Below are 20,849 nucleotides of genomic sequence, written 5' to 3' on the forward strand. Positions count from 1 at the left end.
TGTTTGTGGTTTATATGAGGAAGTCAGGTGCAAGTCATATGACTTAGTTGCAGTCCCTGGCGGCTTTGGGACTGCCGCCACACCCACTCCTCACATTTGATGTGGAATGCTGCATTTGATTGGATTATTGATCCTAGTATTTTGATCATCTCTGTATTTTTTCACTTTCTATGAGACACTTTCTTTCTGCTTCTCTTTCCTCCTCTCAAGTCTTTGCACTTGACTATTGGTTGGACTTACTTGGACCAACCAGATGTTAGAAGATACCATGTAAGTAATCCAAGTCCAGGGTTATTGGTGTAACCTTTGTGTTTATGCTTTCACATGTGAAGGCCTTCCCTATGTAGGTATGCTGGTTAGTATTTATTATCAATTTGACACAATTTTGGAATAAGGATCTTAGAAGGAAGAATCATTTCATCAGATTGGCCTATAGGCATGTCTGTGGGGCTGTTTTTCTGACTGTTAATTGATGTGGAAGTTCCCATCTATAGGCAAGAGTTCAAGGCTGTATGAAAAGGCTAGGTAATTAGTGAGTCAAAGAAACAAGTCAGTAAGCTATGGTCTCTCCTTAGTTCTTCCCTTCAGGTTTCTGATTTGAGTTCTTGTATTTCTTCAATGATAGACTATATAACATGTTAACCTATAAGCTGAAATAACCTTTTTCCTTCCCAAAGTTGCTTTTAGTAAAGGTGTTTATCACAACAACAGAGAAGCAAATTAGGACAGTGGCCTTTTGGTTTGAGAAGGATGAGAGTAAAAACCTGTGCTCACATCTACCACTTGTAAGCAACTGTAACTGAAGTGAATGGATGCCCAGATGATACGCAGACTTCAGTGAGAATGTTTTTTACTTTAAGTTACAAGTCACAGAGTAGCTTTATTATATGCCAATAGCTAAGAATACATCTATCCTGCTTTGTCTCTAGCTTTCAAAACACAGTCTATTCTCAGTTCATGTCCAATAACTGTTCTCCAACATACAATTTTTTCATCATCTTATCCTCTAAATTCTTATAGCACTTTGTCTTAGTTAGGCTTTTACTGCTGTGAGCAGACACCATGACTGAGGCAACTCTTATAAGGACAACATTTAATTGGGGCTGGCTTACAGGTTCAGAGGTTCAGTCCATTATCATCAAGGCAAGAACATGGCAGTGGCCAGGCAAGCATGGTGTAAGCAGAGCTGAGAGTTCTACATCTTCAGCTGAAAGCAGCTAAGAGAATACTCACTTCCAGGCAGCTAAGACTAGGGTATTAAAACCCATGCCCACAGTGACACACCTACTCCTGCAAGGCCACACCTCCAAATAGTGTCACTCCTTGGGCTAGGCATATTCAAACCACCATGCACTTTATTTTTAAAAAACACTAAGATATAAATTACTTATCAACTATTTTCTTATTTGAAGCATACAATCCAATAGATTTTAGTGTATCTGTAGAGATATATATGAGATTCCAGAAAACTTATCCTCTTCCTACAGAAATTCCCATACCCTCGTATATCCCTTGTCCAAACCTCATCTCACCAGAGACACAAGTACACAAATCTGTATTGAGCATTTGCATAATCTGAACACTCCATAAGAATGGTAGCATGCAATATATGACATTTTGCATCTGGCTTCCTTCCTGAGATCTAATCACATTATATCGTGTGTCAGTACTTCAGTTTAAATTGTCAACTAGTTTTCTTTTATACAAGTGTGTCTGATTTTAAAAATAATTCATATACACAGCAATAGGGCTCATCAAAGTGTTTACATATTGTTGTATATGTGTTATATTTTTTCTTAGCTGTTCTTCTATTGATCTGTTAGGTTAGCTCCATTTCTTAGATATATGAATGTGAACATATCTCAATGGTGGGATATAAAGCCCTTTGGGAATACAGAATATTTAGACTTATTATGAATGATACTGATTATAAATGAGGCATGAAAGGAGACTGAGAAAGAGAAGAGAGAGGAAGAAGAGGAAGAATAAATGTATGTGTGCACAAAAGAGAACGAGACTGAGAGAGAAAAGAGGAGAAAGAAAGGGAAAGAGGTAGGAGAGGAGAGGAGAGGAGAGGAGAGGAGAGGAGAGAGGAGGGGAGGGGAGGGAAGGGGAGGGGAGTGGAGGGGAGTGGAGGGGAGGGGAGGGGAGAGGAGAGGAGGGAAGGGGAATTACTGATTTTTATGTAGTTACTCATTTTACTTTTTTTATTAGATATTTCCATTATTTCAAATGTTATCCCCTTTCCTGGTTTCCCCTCCAAAATCCCCTTATCCCCTCCCCTCCCCCTGCTCACCAACCCAAACACTCCCACTTCCTGGTCCTGGCATTCCCCTACACTGGGGCATTGAGCCTTCCCAGGACTAATGGGCTCTCCTCCCATTGATGTCTGATAAGGCCATCCTCTGCTACATATGCAGCTGGAGCCAAGGTTCCCTCCATGTGTACTCTTTGGTTGGTGGTTTAGTCCCTGGGAGCTCTGGAGGTACTGGTTGGTTCATATTGTTGTTCCCCCAATGGGGCTGCAAACCCCTTCAGCTCCTTGGGTCCTTTCTCTAGCCCCTTCATTGGGGACCCTGGGCTCAGTCCAATGGATGACTGTGAGCATCCACTTCTGTATTTGTCAGGCACTGACAGAGCCTCTCAGGAGACAGCCTTAACAGGCTCCTGTCAGCAAGCACTTGTTGGCATCCACAATAGTGTCTGAGTTTGGTGATTATATATGGGATGGATCTCCCGGTGGGGCAGACTCTGGATGGTCATTCCCTCAGTCTCTGTTCCACACTTTGTCTCTATACCTCATTCCATGGGTATTTTGTTCCCCCTTCTAAGAAGGACCAAAGTATCCACATTTTGGTCATCCTTCTTGAGTTTCATGTGGTTTGTGAATTGAATCTTGGCTATCCCAAGCTTCTGGGCTAATATCCACTTATCAGTGAGTGCATTTCATGTGTGTTCTTTTGTGATTGACTTACCTCTCTCAGGATGATATCCTCCAGACCCATTCATTTACCAACGAATTTCAAAAATTCATTGTTTTTAATAGCTGAGTAGTACTCCATTGTGTAAATGTACCACATTTTCTGTATCCATTCCTCTATTGAAGGACATCTGGGTTCTTTCCAGCTTCTGTCTATTATAAATAAGGTTGCTATGAACATAGTGGAGCATGTGTCATTATTACATGTTGAAGCACCTTCTGGGTATATGCCCAGGAGAGGTATTGCTGGATCTTCCAGTAGTACTATGTCCAATTTTCTGAGGAACCGCCAAACAGATTTCCAGAGTGGTTGTACAAGATTGCAATTCCACCAGGAATGGAGTATTCCCCTTTCTCCACAACCTCACCAGCATCTGCTCTCACCTGAGATTTTTATCTTAGCCATTCTGACTTGTGTGAGGTAGAATCTCAGGGTCATTTTGATTTGCATTTCTGTGATGACTAAGGATGTTGAACATTTCTTTCGGTGCTTATCAGCCATTCTATATTCCTTAGCTGAGAATTGTTTGTTTAGCTATGTACCAATTTTTAAATAGGGTTATTTGGTTCTCTGGAATCTAACTTCTTGACTTCTTTGTATATAATGGATATTAGCCCTCTACCGGATGTAGGATCAATAAAGATCTTTTCCCCATCTGTTGCTTGCCATTTTGTTCTATTGACAGTGTCCTTTGCCTTATAGAAGCTTTGAAATTTTATGAGGTCCCATTTGTCAATTCTTGATCTTAGAGCAGAAGCTATTGATGTTCTGTTCAGAAAAATTTCCCCTGTACCCATGTGCTCAGGGCTCTTCCCCACTTTGTTTTCTATTAGTTTCAGTGTATCTGGTTTTATGTGGAGGTCCTTGATCCTCTTGGACTTGAGCTTGTACAAGGAGATAAGAATGGTTTGATTTGCATTCTTCTATGTGCTAACCACCAGTTGAACCAGCACTATTTGTTGAAAATGCTGTCTTTTTCCTAGTCGATGGTTTTAGCTCCTTTGTAAAAAATCAAGTGACAAAAGGTATGTGGGTTCATTTCTGGGTCTTCAATTCTATTCCATTGATCTACCTGCCTGCTTCTGTACCAATACCATGCAGTTTTTATCACAATTGCTTTGTAGTACAGCTTGAGGTCATGTATGGTGATTCCACCAGAAGTTCTTTTATTGTTAAGAATAGTTTTAGCTCTCCTAGGTTTTTTGTTATTCCAGACGAATTTGAAAATTGCTCTTTCTAACTCTGTTAAGAATTGAGTTGGAATTTTGATGGGAATTGCATTGAATCAGTAGATTGCTTTTGACAAGATAGCCATTTTTGCTATATTAATCCTACCAATCCATGAACATGGGAGATCTTTACATCTTCTGAGATCTTCTTCTGATTATGGGATGGATCCCCAGGTATGGAAGCCTCTAGATGGTGCATCCTTCCATCTCAGCTCCAAACTTTGTCTCTGTAACTCCTCCCATGGATGTTTTGTTCACAATTCTAAGAAGGAGCAAAGTGGCCACACTTTGGTGTTCATTCTTCTTGAGTTTCATGTGTTTTGCAAATTGTATCTTATATCTTGGGTATTCTAAGTTTCTGGGCTAATATCCACTTATCAGTGAGTACATATTATGTGAGTTCTTTTGTGATTGTGTTATCACACTCAGGATGATGCCCTCCAGGTCCATCCATTTGGCTACGAATTTCATAATTTCATTCTGTTTAATAGCTGAGTAGTACTCCATTGTGTAAATGTACCACGTTTTCTGTATCCATTCCTCTGTTGAGGGGCATCTGGGTTCTTTCCAGCTTCTGGCTATTATAAATAAGGCTGCGATGAACATAGTAGAGCATGTGTCCTTCTTACCTGTTGGAATATCTTCTGGATATATGCCCAGGAGAGGTATTGCAGGATCCTCTGGTAGTATTATGTCCAATTTTCTGAGGAACTGCCAGACTGATTTCCAGAGTGGTTGTACAAGTTTGCAATCCCACCAGCCATTGTGGAGTGTTCCTCTTTCTCCACATCCTCGCCAGCATCTGCTGTCACCTGAATTTTTGATCTTAGACATTCTGACTGGTGTGAGGTGGAATTTCAGGGTTGTTTTGATTTGCATTTCTCTGATGATTAAGGATGCTGAACATTTTTTCAGGTGCTTCTCAGCCATTCGGTATTCCTCAGGTGAGAATACTTTGTTTAGCCCTGAGCCCCATTTTTTAATGGGGTCATTTGATTTTCTGGAGTCCACCTTCTTGAGTTATTTATATATATTGGATACTAGTCCATTATCTGATTTAGGATAGGTAAAGATCCTTTCCCAATCTGTTGGTGGCCTTTTTGTCTTATTGACGGTGTCTTTTGCCTTACAGAAGCTTTGCAATTTTATGAGGTTCCATTTCTTGATTCTTGATCTTACAGCACAAGCCATTGCTGTTCTGTTCAGGGATTTTCCCCCTATGCCCATATCTTCAAGGATTTCCCCCCACTTTCTCCTCTATAAGTTTCACTGTCTCTGGTTTTATGTGGAGTTCCTTGATCCACTTAGATTTGACCTTAGTCCAAGGAGATAGGAATGAATCAATTTGCATTCTTCTACATGATAACCGCCAGTTGTGCCAGCACCATTTGTTGAAAATGCTGTCTTTTTTCCACTGGATGGTTTTAGTTCCCTTGTCAAAGATCAAGTGACCATAGGTGTGTGGGTTCATTTCTGGGTCTTCAATTCTATTACATTGGTTTACTTGTCTGTCGCTATACCAGTGCCATGCAGTTTTTATCACAATTGCTCTGTAGTACAGCTTTAGGTCAGGCAGGGTGATTTCACCAGAGGTTCTTTTATCCTTGAGAAGAGTTTTTGCTATCCTAGGTTTTTTTGTTATTCCAGATGAATTTGCACATTGCCCTTTCTAATTTGTTGAAGAATTGAGTTGGAATTTTGATGGGGATTGCATTGAATCTGTAGATTGCTTTTGGCAAGATAGCCATTTTTACTATATGGATCCTGCCCATCCATGAGCCTGGGAGATCTTCCCATCTTCTGAGATCTTCAATTTCTTTTTTCAGAGACTTGAAGTTCTTATCATACAGATCTTTCACTTCCTTAGTTAGAGTCATGCCAAGATATTTTTTATCATTTGTGACTATTGAGAAGGGTGTTGCTTCCCTAATTTCTCTCTCAGCCTGTTTATCCTTTGTGTAGAGAAAGGCCACTGACTTGTATGAGTTAATTTTATATCCAGGTACTTCACTGAAGCTGTTTATCAGGTTTAGGAGTTCTCTGGTGGAATTTTTAGGGTCACTTAATTATACTATCATACCATCTGCAAATATTAAAATATCATACCATCTGACTTCTTCCTTTCCATTTTGTATCCCTCTGACCTCTCATTGTTGTCTAATTGCTCTGACAAGGACTTAAAGTACTATATTTTCTAGTCTCTGATTTTAGTGGGATTGCTTCAAGTCTCCCTCCATTTAGTTTGATGTTCGCTCCTGGTTTGCTGTATATTGCCTTTATGATGTTTAGGTATAGGCCTTGAATTCCTGATTTCTACAATACTTTTATCACCAAGGGGTGTTGGAATTTTTCAAATGCTTTCTCAGCATCTAATGAGATGATCATATGGTTTTTTCTTTGAGTTTGTTTATATACTGGATTACGTTGATGGCTTCCGTATATTAAACCATCCCTGCATCCCTGAGATGAAACCTACTTGATCCTGATGGGTGATCATTTTGTTGTGTTCTTGGATTCGGCTTTCAAGAATTTTATAGAGTATTTTTGCATCTATATTCCTAAGGGTAATTGTTCTGAAGTCCTTTTTCTTTGTTGGGTCTTTGTGTTGTTTAGGTATCAGAGTAATTGGGACTTCATAGAATGAATTATGTAGAGTACCTTCTGTTTTCTATTTTGTGGAACAGTTTGAAGAGTATTGGTGTTAGGTCTTCTTTGAAGCTTTGATAGAACTCTGCATTAGGTCTTGTGCTTTTTTTGTAGTTGTTGCTGTTTGGGGGACTATTAATGACTGTTTCTATTTCTTTAGGGGATATGGGACTGTTTGGATCATTTATCTGATCCTGATTTAACTTTGGTACCTGGTATCTGTCTAGAAAATTGCCCATTTGATCCAGGTTTTCCAGTTTTGTTTAGTATAGTCTTTTGTTGTAGGATCTGATTTTTTTGGAATTCCTCAGTTTCTGTTATTATGTCTCCCTTTTTATTTCGATTTTGTTAATTAGAGTACTGTCTCTGTGCCCTCTAGTTAGTCTGGCTAAGGGTTTATCGATTTTATTGATTTTTTTTCCCAAAGAACCAGCTCCTGGTTTGGTTGATTCTTTGTATAGTTCTTTTTGTTTCCATTTGGTTGATTTCAGCCTTGAGTTTGATTATTTTCTGCATTCTACTCTTGGGTGAATTTGCTTCTTTTTTTTTTTTCCTAGAGCTTTCAGGTGTGCTGTCAAACTGCGAGTCTATGCTTTTTCCAGTTTCTTTTGGGAGGCACTCAGAGCTATGAGTTTTCCTGTTAGGACTGCTTTCATTGTGTCCCATAGGTTTAGGTATATTGTAGCTTCATTTTCATTAAACTCTAAAAAGTCTTTAATGCTTTATTTCTTCTTCCTTGACCAATTTATCATTGAGTAGAGTGTTGTTGAGCTTCCATGTACATGCGATCTTTCTATTGTTTGTGCTGTTATTGAAGAGCAGCCATACTCCATGGTGATCTGATAGGATGCATGGGATTATTTCAATCTTGTATCTGTTGAGGCCTGTTTTGTGACCCATTGTATGGTGGTCAATTTTGGCAAAGGTACCAAGAGGTGCTGAGAAGAAGGTATATTCTTTTGCTTTAGGATAAAATGTTCTATAGATATCTGTTAAATCCATTTGTTTTATAACTTCTGTTAGTTTCATTGTGTCTCTGTTCAGTTTCTGTTTCCAGTATCTGTCCATTGTTGAGAGTGGGGTGTTGAAGTTTGTCATTATTATTGTGTGTTGTACAATGTGTGCTTTGAGCTTTAGTACAGTTTCTTTTACAAATGTGGGTGTCTTAGTATTTGGAGCATAGATGTTCAGAATTGATTGTTCTTTTTGGTAGATATTAACGAAAAGTAATTGTTGCTTCCTGTTACTTTCATTGTCAGAGTTGGAATTTCGCTCATGTGGCTATCTTTTAGGTTTGTTGAAAGATTACTGTCTTGCTTTTTCTAGGGTGTTGGAGTTTTCCATGTTTATCCTTTGAAAGTCTGCATTTGTGGAAAAATAATATGCAAATTTGGTTTTGTCATGGAATATCTTGTTTTCTCCATCCATGGTGATTGAGATTTTTGCTGTGTATGGTAGCCTGGGCTGGCATTTGTGTTCTCTTAGGGTCTGTATGACATCTGCCCAGGATCTTCTAGCTTTCATAGTCTCTGGTGAGAAGTCTGGTATAATTCTGATAGGCCTGCCTCTATATGTTACATGTCCTTTATGCCTTACTGCTTTTAATATTCTTTCTTTGTTTTGTGCATTTGGTGTTTTGATTATTATGTGATGGGAGGAATTTCTTTTCTGGTCCAAACTATGTGGAGTTCTGTAGGCTTCTTGTATGTTCATGGGCATCTCTTTCTTTAGGTTAGGGAAGTTTTATTTTATATTTTTATTGAAGATATTTACTGGCCCTTTAGGTTGGAAATATTTACTCTCTTCTATACCTATTATCCTTAAGTTTGGTCTTCTCATTGTGTCCTGGATTTCCTGGATGTTTTGGATTAGGATCTTTTTGCATTTTGCATTTTCTTTGATTGTTGTGTCAATGCTTTCTATGGTATCTTCTGCACCTGAGATTCTCTCTTCTATCTCTTGTATTCTGTTCGTGATGCTTGCATCTATGGCTCCTGATCTCTTTCCTGGGTTTGCTAACTCCAGAGTTGTCTCCCTTTGTGATTTCTTTATTGTTTCTACTTCCATTTTTAGATCCTAGATGGCTTTGTTCAATTTCTTCACCTGTTTGATTCTGTTTTCCTGTAATTCTTTAAGGGATTTTTGTGTTTCCTCTTTAAGGGCTTCTACATGTTTACCTGTGTTCTCCTGTATTTCTTTAAGGGAGTTATTTATATCCATCTTAAAATCCTCTATCAGCATCATGAGATAGGAGTTTAAATTCGAATCTTGCTTTTCAGGTGTGTTAAGGTATTCAGGACTCGCTGTGATGGGGGTGCTGGGTTCTGAAGATGCCAAGTAATCTTGGCTTCTGTTGGTAAGATTCTTTTGTTTGCGTTTTGATAATCTCTGGTGTTAGATGTTCTTTCTGTCTCTGGCTGGAGCTTGTTCCTTCTATGGGTCTGAGTCATGGGATTAGAGCACTCCTTGGAGACAAGCTCTCCCCTGGCAGGAATGGTGCATAGAGGGCTGAGGAACACCCCCACCTTCTCGGTGCAAATGGAGGCAAGAAGGTAACTGTCCTAGCTGCTCTACCTCTTCTGTGGCCTGTGAGCTCCTGGATGTTCTAGCTTTAGACAGTCACTGGAGAGAAAATGGCGATCTCACCTCTAATTTTGCTTTTTTAAACAACTGCAAGACTGTTTTCCACAGTGTCTATACCATGTTTCATTCTTACCAATAGTGAGAAAGCTTTAATGACTTCACATTCTCACCAAGTGTTGTTATTATATGTGTTTTTGAAAGGCTTTTTACTAACCCTATTTTTATTTTAGTACATTTTTTTAAGTTGTGTCTTGCCTTGTTGCTGAGTTTAGTTTCAATTTTTCAGCTTCAAGGCATCCTACTGCTACTTCTTTAGGATCAATACAAAATTTTAGCTATCCATCTTATTGACTGTGAAATGATGTGTTATAGATCTTTTTTTGAATTTTCTTAATGACTAATAACACTGAACATATTTTCATGTGCTTATTGGCCACTTGTATATCTTCTTTAGAGAACTTTCCATTGATGTTCTTTCTACAGTTTAACTATCAGATTGTATTTTAAAACACCCTTTTAACAATTAAGATATACTTCTGGATTGGCCATGTGATGGATCTCTAGTTGGGCCAGTTATTGCTTGGCCATTCCCCCAGTCTCTACTCCATCCCCAGTGCCTGCATTTCTTGTAGAGAGGATAACTTTTAGGTTGAAAGTTTTGTGAGAGGATTGGTGCCTCTATCACTCCACTGGGGTTCCTGCCTGGCTACAGAAAGAGGGCTTTTCAGGTTCCATATCTCCAATGCTGTGAGTCTTAGCTAAGGCCACTCCCATTGATTCTTGGGAGCCTCCCCTATCCCATGTCTCTGGCACAGCCTCGAGATGCCCTCTCCCTTTGCAGATTTCCATTCATTCACATGGCCATCTGGCCATCTCTACTGTCTCTCCCTACACCTGAATCTGAACACCCGTATTCACCTTCCCATCCCCTCTCCCACCCAGTTCCTTCACTCCATGTGTCTCCTATGACTATTTTATTCCACCTTCTAAGAGAGATTCAAGTATCCACTCTTGGGTCTTCCTTCTTGTTTATTTTCTGAGAGGGTCTGTTGAGTATAGCATGGATATCCAATAATTTATGGCTATTATCCTCTTATAAGTGAGTATATACCATGCATATCCTTTTGGGTCTAGGCTACCTCACTTGGGATGATATTCTCAAGTTTCATTCATTTGCCTACAAACGTCATGATGTCCTTGTTTTTAATGCCTTCTTTATGTGTCTAGGTTGTTTCCAGTTTCTGACTATTACTAATAAACCTGCTGTGAACATAGTTGAGCAAGTGTCCTTGTGGGATGATAGAGCATCTTTTGGATATATGCCCAGGAGTAGTATAGCTGGGTCTTGAGATATAACTATTTCCAATCTTTTGGGAAACTGCCAAATTGATTTCCAGAGTTGTTATACACGTTTGCATTCCCACAAGCAATGGAGCAGTGTTCCTCTTGCTCCAAAACCTTGTTGGTATGTGTTATCCATTGAATTTTGATCTTAACAATTCTGATGGGTGTAAGGTGGAATCTTAGAATCATTTTGATTTGTAATTCCCTGATGACTAAGGACATTAAACATTTCTTTGGATACTTGTTGGGCATTTGAGATTCCTCTGTTGAGAATTCTCTGTTTAGCTCTGTACCCCATTTTTATTTGGGTTATCTGTATTGGTGGTGTCTAATTTCATGAGTTCTTTATAAATATTGGATATTAGCCCTCTGTCTAATGTAGGGTTAGTGAAGATCTTTTCCCAATTTGTAGACTGCCATTTTTTCCTTTTGACATTGTCCTTTGTCTTACAGAAGCCTTTCAGTTTCATGGGGTCCCATTTATCAATTGTTGATCTTAGAGCCTGAGCCATTGGTATTCTATTTAGGAAGTTGTCTCCTGGACCAATGAGTTCAAGGCTATTCCCCAGTTTTCATTCTATTAGGTCCAATGTACACCTCGAGGTATTTGATTCACTTGGACTTGAGCTTAGTACAGGGTGATAGATACAGATATATTTGCATTCTTCTTCATGTAGACATACAGTTCAATCAGCACCATTTGTTGAAGATGCTTTCTTTTTTTCTACTGTATGGTTTTATATTATTTTTCAAAAATCAAGTTTCCACAGGTGTGTGGATTCATTTCAGGACCTGCAATTCCATTCCTTTGATCATTGTGTTTGTTCCCATATCAATACCATGCAGTTTTTATTATTATTGCTCTGTAATACAACTTGAGGTGAGGGATGTTGATACCTCCAGAAGTTCTTTTATTGTTCATGATTGTTTTAGTTATCCTGCATTTTTGTTTTTTCATATGAACCCAAGAATTGTTCTGTCAAGGTCTGTAAAGCATTGTATTGGAATTTTGATGGAAATTGCATCTGTAAATTGCTTTTGGTAAGATGGCCATTTTAACTGTTAATCCTACTAATTTATGAGCATGGGAGATCTTTCCATCTTCCAGAATGTTCAATTTCTTTCTTTAGTGACTTGAAGTTCTTGTCATATAGGTCTTTCACTTTAACCAATTAAACTTTTTAACTTTAACAAATTAAAGTTATACCAAAATATTTTATATTATTTCTGGCTATTGTGAAGGGTGTTGTTCCCTAATTTCTTTCTCGGTCTGTTTATCATTTGTATAAAGAAGGACTACGGATTTGTTTAAGTTAATTTTTATGCAGCCACGTTGCTGAAGTTGTTTATTAGCTGTAGAAGTTCTCCAGGAGAATTTTGGGGGTCACTTATGTATACTATCATATCATCCACAAATAAATATACTTTCAATTCCTTCTTTCCAATTTTTATCCACTTGATCTCCTTTAGTTGTCTTATTGCTCTAGCTAGAACTTCAAGTACTATATTGAATAGGTACAAAGAGAGTGGGAAGCCTTGCCTTGTCCCTGATTTTCTTTTTTTTAAAAATAAATTTTATTTAATGTATGTGAGTACAGGTTGTGAGCCACCATGTGGTTGCTGGGAATTGAACTCAGGACCTCTGGAATAGCCTGTGCTCTTAACCACTGAGCCATCTCTCCAGCCTAGAACTCACATTCTTTAATAGGGATTTGAAAAATAGTAAGCAATTGTGAGCATGCAGGACCTTTTTAGGAGGATAAAATAATCTACTATCCTGTAGAATTTTAATTGTTACAATGAAATTTTTTAAGCAGAACATTAACAGCTGTTATTCTTCACAAATAAATATTTTCAAAAACGATATAAACTAATACATACTATCAGTTCTATAAGAGCACTTTGGGCTTCAGTTCTCGACCCATGTTAAAAGGTAGCATTTAATTCTGATTTATCTCCCCCCTCCCCCTCCTCTCTTTCCCTTTCCGTTTCCCTTTCCCTTTCCCTTCCCCTTCCCCTTCCCCTTCCCCTTTCCCTCCACCCTCTCTCTTCAGTTCTCTCCCTCCCTCCCCTCTTTCTTGCAATAAGCAATAGAGCATCATTTTAAAGTGAGGAAATATAATGCTTGTGTAAAGGCAGTAATGTTCTCATATTTTAGGGAAAGTTACATAATTTCAAAAACAATCCGTGGTACAAAACTCCCAATGCTGGGCTGTAAGGATTTATCATCTTAATATGTTTTCTAGTTAGCTTCTTTCACAAAAAGGCAAGAGTAAGACTGCCACTTTTAGGTTAGGCATCTCCACAGAACAGTGCCTGGGTACAGGATAGAGACAGACAGTTGTAGAGTATTGAAACATCACCAAACATTTATGTGAAAAACAGTTATACCAGACAATGGTTCAGAGTTCTGGCAGCCAGGCTGATTCCACAGTCTAAATATTGGAATAGTTTAAACAGTGGGATCACTAAGTGGAATTTAATATAATTCCAATTAAACTGTGGAATCACTCTTGAACTTTTGGCTGGTTTACCCTTAACTCTTTTGAGCCTTAGGTTTCCTTACCTGTACATGGGAATAATCAGTTGTATACAAATACTATGAACATTATGTTACTGCAATGTTAATGTTGAATTCAGTACCTGGTAACTAGAAACTGACCAGATGTTTGACTTCTTTTATGAGAATAAGATTATGAGAGATAGTCACCTGAATATTTCTAAACTCATTGAGCCTCCAGGAGAAGACAAAGGTTGGAATTGCTGTGTGTTCCCCACTGGCTGGCAATGGCTGGCTGCAATCCTCATATTACAACTAACACATGGGGTCAGGAGATACAACTTGGAGGTAAGGCACTTACCAAGATTCAGGAAGTTGAGGATTTGGTTCTAGCTTCTCCATTGGGAGCCCTGTGATACATCCAATAGCTGACTGTGAACATCCACTCCTGTGTTTGCTAGGCCCCAGCATCGTCTCACAAGAGACAGCTATATTTGGGTCCTTTCAGCAAAATCTTGCTAGTGTATGCAATGGTGTCAGCGTTTAGAAGTTGATTATGGGATGGATCCCTGGGTACGGCAGTCTCTAAATGGTCCATCCTTTCATCACCGCTACGAACTTTGTCTCTGTAACTCCTTCCCTGGGAGTTTTGTTCCCATTTCTGAGAAGGTGCACAGTGTCCACACTTTGGTCTTCATTCTTCTTGAGTTTCATGCGTTTAGCAAATTGTATCTTAAATCTTGGGTATCCTAAGTTTTGGGCTAATATCCACTTATCAGTGAATACATATTGTGTGAGTTCTTTTGTGATTGTGTTACTTCACTCAAGATGATGCCCTCCAGGTCCATCCATTTGGCTAGGAATTTCATAAATTCATTCTTTTTAATAGCTGAGTAGTACTCCATTGTGTAAATGTACCATAATTTCTGTATCCATTCCTCTGTTGAGGGACATCTGGGTTCTTTCCAGCTTCTGGCTATTATAAATAGGGCTGCTATGAACATAGTGGAACATGTGTCCTTTTTACCGGTTGGGACATCTTCTGGATATATGCCCAGGAGAGGTATTGCTGGATCCTCCGGTAGTACTATGTCCAATTTTCTGAGGAACCGCCAGACTGATTTCCAGAGTGGTTGTACAAGCTTGCAATCCCACCAACAATGGAGGAGTGTTCCTCTTTCTCCACATCCTCGCCAGCAACTGCTGTCACCTGAATTTTTGATCTTAGCCATTCTGACTGGTGTGAGGTGGAATCTCAGGGTTGTTTTGATTTGCATTTCCCTGATGATTAAGGATGTTGAACATTTTTTCAGGTGTTTCTCTGCCATTCGGTATTCCTCAGGCGAGAATTCTTTGTTCAGTTCTGAGCCCCATTTTTTAATGGGGTTATATGACTTTCTGGAGTCCACCTTCTTGAGTTCTTTATATATATTGGATATTAGTCCCTTATCTGATTTAGGATAGGTGAAGATCCTTTCCCAATCTGTTGGTGGTTTTTTTGTCTTATTGATGGTGTCTTTAGCCTTGCAGAAGCTTTGTAGTTTCATGAGGTCCCACTTGTCAATTCTCGATCTTACAGCACAAGCCATTACTGTTCTATTCAGGAATTTTTCCCCTGTGCCCATATCTTCAAGGCTTTTCCCCACTTTCTCCTCTATAAGTTTCAGTGTCTCTGGTTTTATGTGAAGTTCCTTGATCCACTTAGACTTGACCTTAGTACAAGGAGATAGGAATGGATCGATTCGCATTCTTCTACATGTTAACAACCAGTTGTGCCAGCACCATTTGTTGAAAATGCTGTCTTTCTTCCACTGGATGTTTTTAGCTCCCTTGTCGAAGATCAAGTGACCGTAGGTGTGTGGGTTCATTTCTGGGTCTTCAATTCTATTCCATTGGTCTATTTGTCTGTCACTATACCAGTACCATGCAGTTTTTATCACAATTGCTCTGTAGTAGAGCTTTAGGTCCGGCATGGTGATTCCACCAGAGGTTCTTTTATCCTTGAGAAGAGTTTTTGCTATCCTAGGTTTTTTGTTATTCCAGATGAATTTGCAGATTGCACTTTCTAATTCGTTGAAGAATTGAGTTGGAATTTTGATGGGGATTGCATTGAATCTGTAGATTGCTTTTGGCAAGATAGCCATTTTTACAATGTTGATCCTGCCAATCCATGAGCATGGGAGATCTTTCCATCTTCTGAGATCTTCTAGAATTTCTTTCTTCAGAGACTTGAAGTTTTTATTATACAGATCTTTCACTTCCTTAGTTAGAGTCACGCCAAGATATTTTATATTATTTGTGACTATTGAGAAGGGTGTTGTTTCCCTAATTTCTTTCTCAGCCTGTTTATTCTTTGTGTAGAGAAAGGCCATTGATTTGTTTGAGTTAATTTTATATCCAGCTACTTCACCGAAGCTGTTTATCAGGCTTAGGAGTTCTCTGGTGGAATTTTTAGGGTCACTTATATATACTATCATATCATCTGCAAAAAGTGATATTTTGACTTCATCTTTTCCAATTTGTATCCCTTTGATCTCCTTTTGTTGTCGAATTGCTCTGGCTAGGACTTCAAGTACAATGTTGAATAGGTATGGAGAAAGTGGACAGCCTTGTCTAGTCCCTGATTTTAGAGGGATTGCTTCAAGCTTCTCACCATTTACTTTGATGTTGGCTACTGGTTTGCTGTAGATTGCTTTTATCATGTTTAGGTATGGGCCTTGAATTCCTGATCTTTCCAAGACTTTTATCATGAATGGGTGTTGGATCTTGTCAAATGCTTTTTCCGCATCTAACGAGATGACCATGTGGTTTTTGTCTTTGAGTTTGTTTATATACTGGATTACGTTGATGGATTTCCGTATATTGAACCATCCCTGCATCCCTGGGATGAAACCTACTTGGTCAGGATGGATGATTGTTTTGATGTGTTCTTGGATTCGGTTAGCAAGAACTTTATTGAGGATTTTTGCATCAATATTCATAAGGGATATTGGTCTGAAGTTTTCTATCTTTGTTGGGTCTTTTTGTGGTTTAGGTATCAGAGTAATTGTGGCTTCATAGAATGAGTTGGGTAGAGTACCTTCTGTTTCTATTTTGTGGAATAGTTTGTGAAGAACTGGGATTAGATCTTCTTTGAAGGTCTGATAGAACTCTGCACTAAACCCATCTGGTCCTGGGCTTTTTTTGGTTGGGAGACTATTAATGACTGCTTCTATTTCTTTGGGGGATATAGGGCTGTTTAGATCATTAACCTGATCTTGATTCAACTTTGGTACCTGGTATCTGTCTAGGAACTTCTCCATTTCATCCAGGTTCTCCAGTTTTGTTGAGTATAGCCTTTGGTAGAAGGATCTGATGGTGTTTTGGATGTCTTCAGGATCTGTTGTTATGTCTCCTTTTTCATTTCTGATTTTGTTAATTAGGATGCTTTCCCTGTGCCCTCTAGTGAGTCTGGCTAAGGGTTTATCTATCTTGTTGATTTTCTCAAAGAACCAGCTCCTTGATTGGTTGATTCTTTGAATAGTTTTTCTTGTTTCCACTTGGTTGATTTCACCCCTGAGTTTGATTATTTCCTGCCGTCTACTCCTCTTGGGTGAATTTGCTTCCTTTTGTTCTAGTGCTTTTAGGTGTGTTGTCAAGCTGCTAATGTGTGCTCTTTCTAGTTTCCTTTTGGAGGCACTCAGAGCTATGAGTTTTCCTCTTAGAAATGCTTTCATTGCGTCCCATAAGTTTGGGTATGTTGTGGCTTCATTTTCATTGAACTCTAAAAAGTCCTTAATTTCTTTCTTTATTCCTTCCTTGACCAAGGTATCATTGAGAAGAGTGTTGTTCCGTTTCCACGTGAAGGTTGGCTTTCTATTATTTATTTTGTTATTGAAGATCAGCCTTAGTCCATGGTGATCTGATAGGATGCATGGGACAATTTCAATGTTTTTGTATCTGTTGAGTCCTGTTTTGTGCCCAATTACGTGGTCAATTTTGGAGAAGGTACCATGAGGTGCTGAGAAGAAGGTGTATCCTTTTGTTTTAGGGTAAAATGTTCTGTAGATATCTGCCAGATCCATTTGATCCATAACTTCTGTTAGTTTCACTGTGTCCCTGTTTAGTTTCTGTTTCCATGATCTGTCCATTGGTGAAAGTGGTGTGTTGAAGTCTCCCACTATTATTGTATGAGGTGCAATGTGTGCTTTGAGATTTACTAAAGTTTCTTTAATGAATGAGGCTGCCTTTGTATTTGGAGCATAGATATTCAGGATTGATAGTTCCTCTTGGAGGATTTTACCTTTGATGAGTATGAAGTGCCCCTCCCTGTCTTTTTTGATGACTTTGGGTTGGAAGTCAATCTTATCTGATATTAGAATGGCTACTCCAGCTTGTTTCTTCAGACCATTTGCTTGGAAAATTGTTTTCCAGCCTTTCATTCTGAGGTAGTGTCTATCTTTTTCTCTGAGATGAGTTTCTTGTAAGCAGCAAAATGTTGGGTCTTGTTTGTGTAGCCAGTTTGTTAGTCTATGTCTTTTTATCGGGGAGTTGAGTCCATTGATATTAAGAGATATTAAGGAAAAGTAATTATTGTTTCCTGTTATTTTTGTTGTTAAAGTTGGCATTCTGTTCTTGTGGCTGTCTTCTTTTAGGTTTGTTGAGGGATTACCTTCTTGTTGTTTCTAGGGCGTGGTTCCTGTCCTTGTATTGGTTTTTTTCTGTTATTATCCTTTGAAGGGCTGGATTCGTGGAGAGATAATGTGTGAATTTGGCTTTGTCGTGGAATACTTTGGTTTCTCCATCTATGTTAATTGAGAGTTTGGCTGGGTATAGTAGCTTGGGCTGGAATTTGTGTTCTTTTAGTGTCTTTATAACATCTGTCCAGGATCTTCTAGCTTTCATAGTCTCTGGTGAAAAATCTGGTGTAATTCTGATAGGCTTGCCTTTATATGTTACTTGGCCTTTTTCTCTTACTGCTTTTAGTATTCTATCTTTATTTAGTGCATTTGTTGTTCTGATTATTATGTGTCGGGAGGTATTTCTTTTCTGGTCCAGCCTATTTGGAGTTCTGTAGGCTTCTTGTATGTTCATGGGCATCTCTTTCTTTAGATTTGGGAAGTTTTCTTCTATAATTTTGTTGAAGATGTTTGCTGGTCCTTTGAGTTGAAAATCTTCATTCTCATCCACTCCTATTATCCGTAGGTTTGGTCTTCTCATTGTGTCCTGTATTTCCTGGATGTTTTGAGTTAGGATCTTTTTGCATTTTCCATTTTCTTTGATTGTTGTGCCCATGTTCTCTATGGAATCTTCTGCACCTGAGATTCTCTCTTCCATCTCTTGTATTCTGTTGCTGATGCTTGCATCTATGGTTCCAGATTTCTTTCCTAGGGTTTCTATCTCCAGTGTTGCCTCATTTTGGGTTTTCTTTATTGTGTCTACTTCCCTTTTTAGGTCTAGTATGGTTTTGTTCATTTCCATCATCTGATTGGATGTGTTTTCCTGTTTCTCTTTAAGGACTTCTACCAGTTTGGTTGTGTTTTCCTGTTTTTCTTTAAGGACTTGTAACTCTTTAGCCATGTTCTCCTGTAGTTCTTTAAAGTCCTTCTTGATGTCCTCTACCATCATCATGAGATATGCTTTTAAATCCAGGTCTAGTTTTTCAGGTGTGTTGGGGTGCCCTGGACTGGGCGAAGTGGGAGTGCTGGGTCCTGATGATGGTGAGTGGTCTTGGTTTCTGTTAGTAAGATTCTTACCTTTACCTCTCGCCATCTGGTAATCTCTGGAGTTGTTATAGTTGTCTCTGTTCAGAGGTTGTTCTTCTGGGGATTCTGAGTATCCTCTGTCAGCAGACCTGTACAGACTAAGTTCGTTGGAGTCCCGGAGCCAAGATGGCGCTCCCTGCAGGGCAGGTCACTGTTCTCCGGCTGGGAGGGTGTCGGATGTCTGCGGCCCCAAAAGGGTGCTGCCTCAGCGGTTCTGTGGCTCCCGCCTGTCCCAGAAGCTGTCTGCCTCTGTGGTCCTCACTCTGACCTGTACAGACTAAGTTCGGCGGAGTCCCGGAGCCAAGATGGCGCTCCCTGCAGGGCAGGTCACTGTCCTCCGACTGGGAGGGTGCCGGATGTCTGCGGCCCCAAAAGGGTGCTGCCTCAGCGGCTCTGTGGCTCCCGCCTGTCCCAGAAGCTGTCTGCCTCTGTGGTCCTCACTCTAACCTGTAGACTAAGTTCGGCGGAGTCCCGGAGCCAAGATGGCGCTCTCTGCAGGGCAGGTCTCTGTCCTCCGGCTGGGAGGGTGCCGGAAGTCTGCGGCCCCAAAAGGGTGCTGCCTCAGCGGCTCTGTGGCTCCTGCCTGTCCCAGAAGCCGTCTGCCCCAGTGGTCCCCACTCTGACCTGTAGACTAAGTTCGGCGGAGTCCCGGAGCCAAGATGGCGCTCCCTGCAGGGCAGGTCACTGTCCTCCGACTGGGAGGGTGCCGGATGTCTGCGGCCCCTAAAGGGTGCTGCCTCAGCAGCTCTGTGGCTCCCGCCTGTCCCAGAAGCCGTCTGCCCCCGTGGTCCCCACTCTGACCTGTAGAGACTAAGCTCGGCGGAGTCCCGGAGCCAAGATGGCGTTCCCTGCAGGGCAGGTCACTGTCCTCCGACTGGGAGGGTGCCGGATGTCTGCGGCCCCAAAAGGGTGCTGCCTCAGCGGCTCTGTGGCTCCCGCCTGTCCCAGACGCTGTCTGCCTCTGTGGTCCTCACTCTAACCTGTAGACTAAGTTCGGCGGAGTCCCGGAGCCAAGATGGCACTCTCTGCAGGGCAGGTCTCTGTCCTCCGGCTGCCCTGATTTTCAAGGAACAGCTTTGAGTTTCTTTTCATTTAATTTGATGTTGGCTGCTGGATTGCTGTATATTGCTTTTATTATGTTTATCCCTATTCTCTCTAAGATTTTTAATATTACAGGTGTTAGATTTTGTCAAAGGCTTTTTCAGCATCTAATGAGATGCTCATGTGATTTTTTTTCAGTTTGTTTATATGATGGAATGCATTGATGGGTTTTCATATACTGAACCATCCTTGCACCCCTGAAATAAAGCCTACCTGGTCAAATGGATGATGCATTCCTGGATTTCGCCTTGAGAATATTTTATTGAGTATTTTTACATCAATGTTCATAAAAGAAATGGCTCTGAAATTATATTTCTTTGTTGTGTCTTTGTGTTGTTTAAGTATCAGGTTTACTGTGGCGTCCTAGAATGAGTTTAGCAGTGTTCCTTCGTTTCTACTTTGTGGAATATTTTGAGGAATACTGGTATTAGCTCTTCTTTAAAGGTACAGTAGAATTTTGCACTAAAACCATGAGTTTCTGTGCTTTTTTGGTTGGAAGACTTTAAATGATTAAAGGGGTTATGGGACTATTTACATAGTTTACCTGATCTTGATTTTACTTTGGTAAGTGGTATCTGTCTAGCAAAAAAAGCCACCCATTTCACTAAGGTTTTCTAATTTTGTGGTGTACAGGCTTTTGAAGTGAGACCTAATGATTCTTTGAATTTTCTGTGTCTGTTGTTATCTCTTCCCTTTCACTAGTGATTTTCTTCTTTTGAAT

The sequence above is a fragment of the Mus caroli genome, unplaced genomic scaffold (assembly GCF_978045245.1).
Source record: "Mus caroli unplaced genomic scaffold, Mus_caroli_1 scaffold_5, whole genome shotgun sequence".
Lineage (NCBI taxonomy): Eukaryota > Metazoa > Chordata > Mammalia > Rodentia > Muridae > Mus > Mus caroli.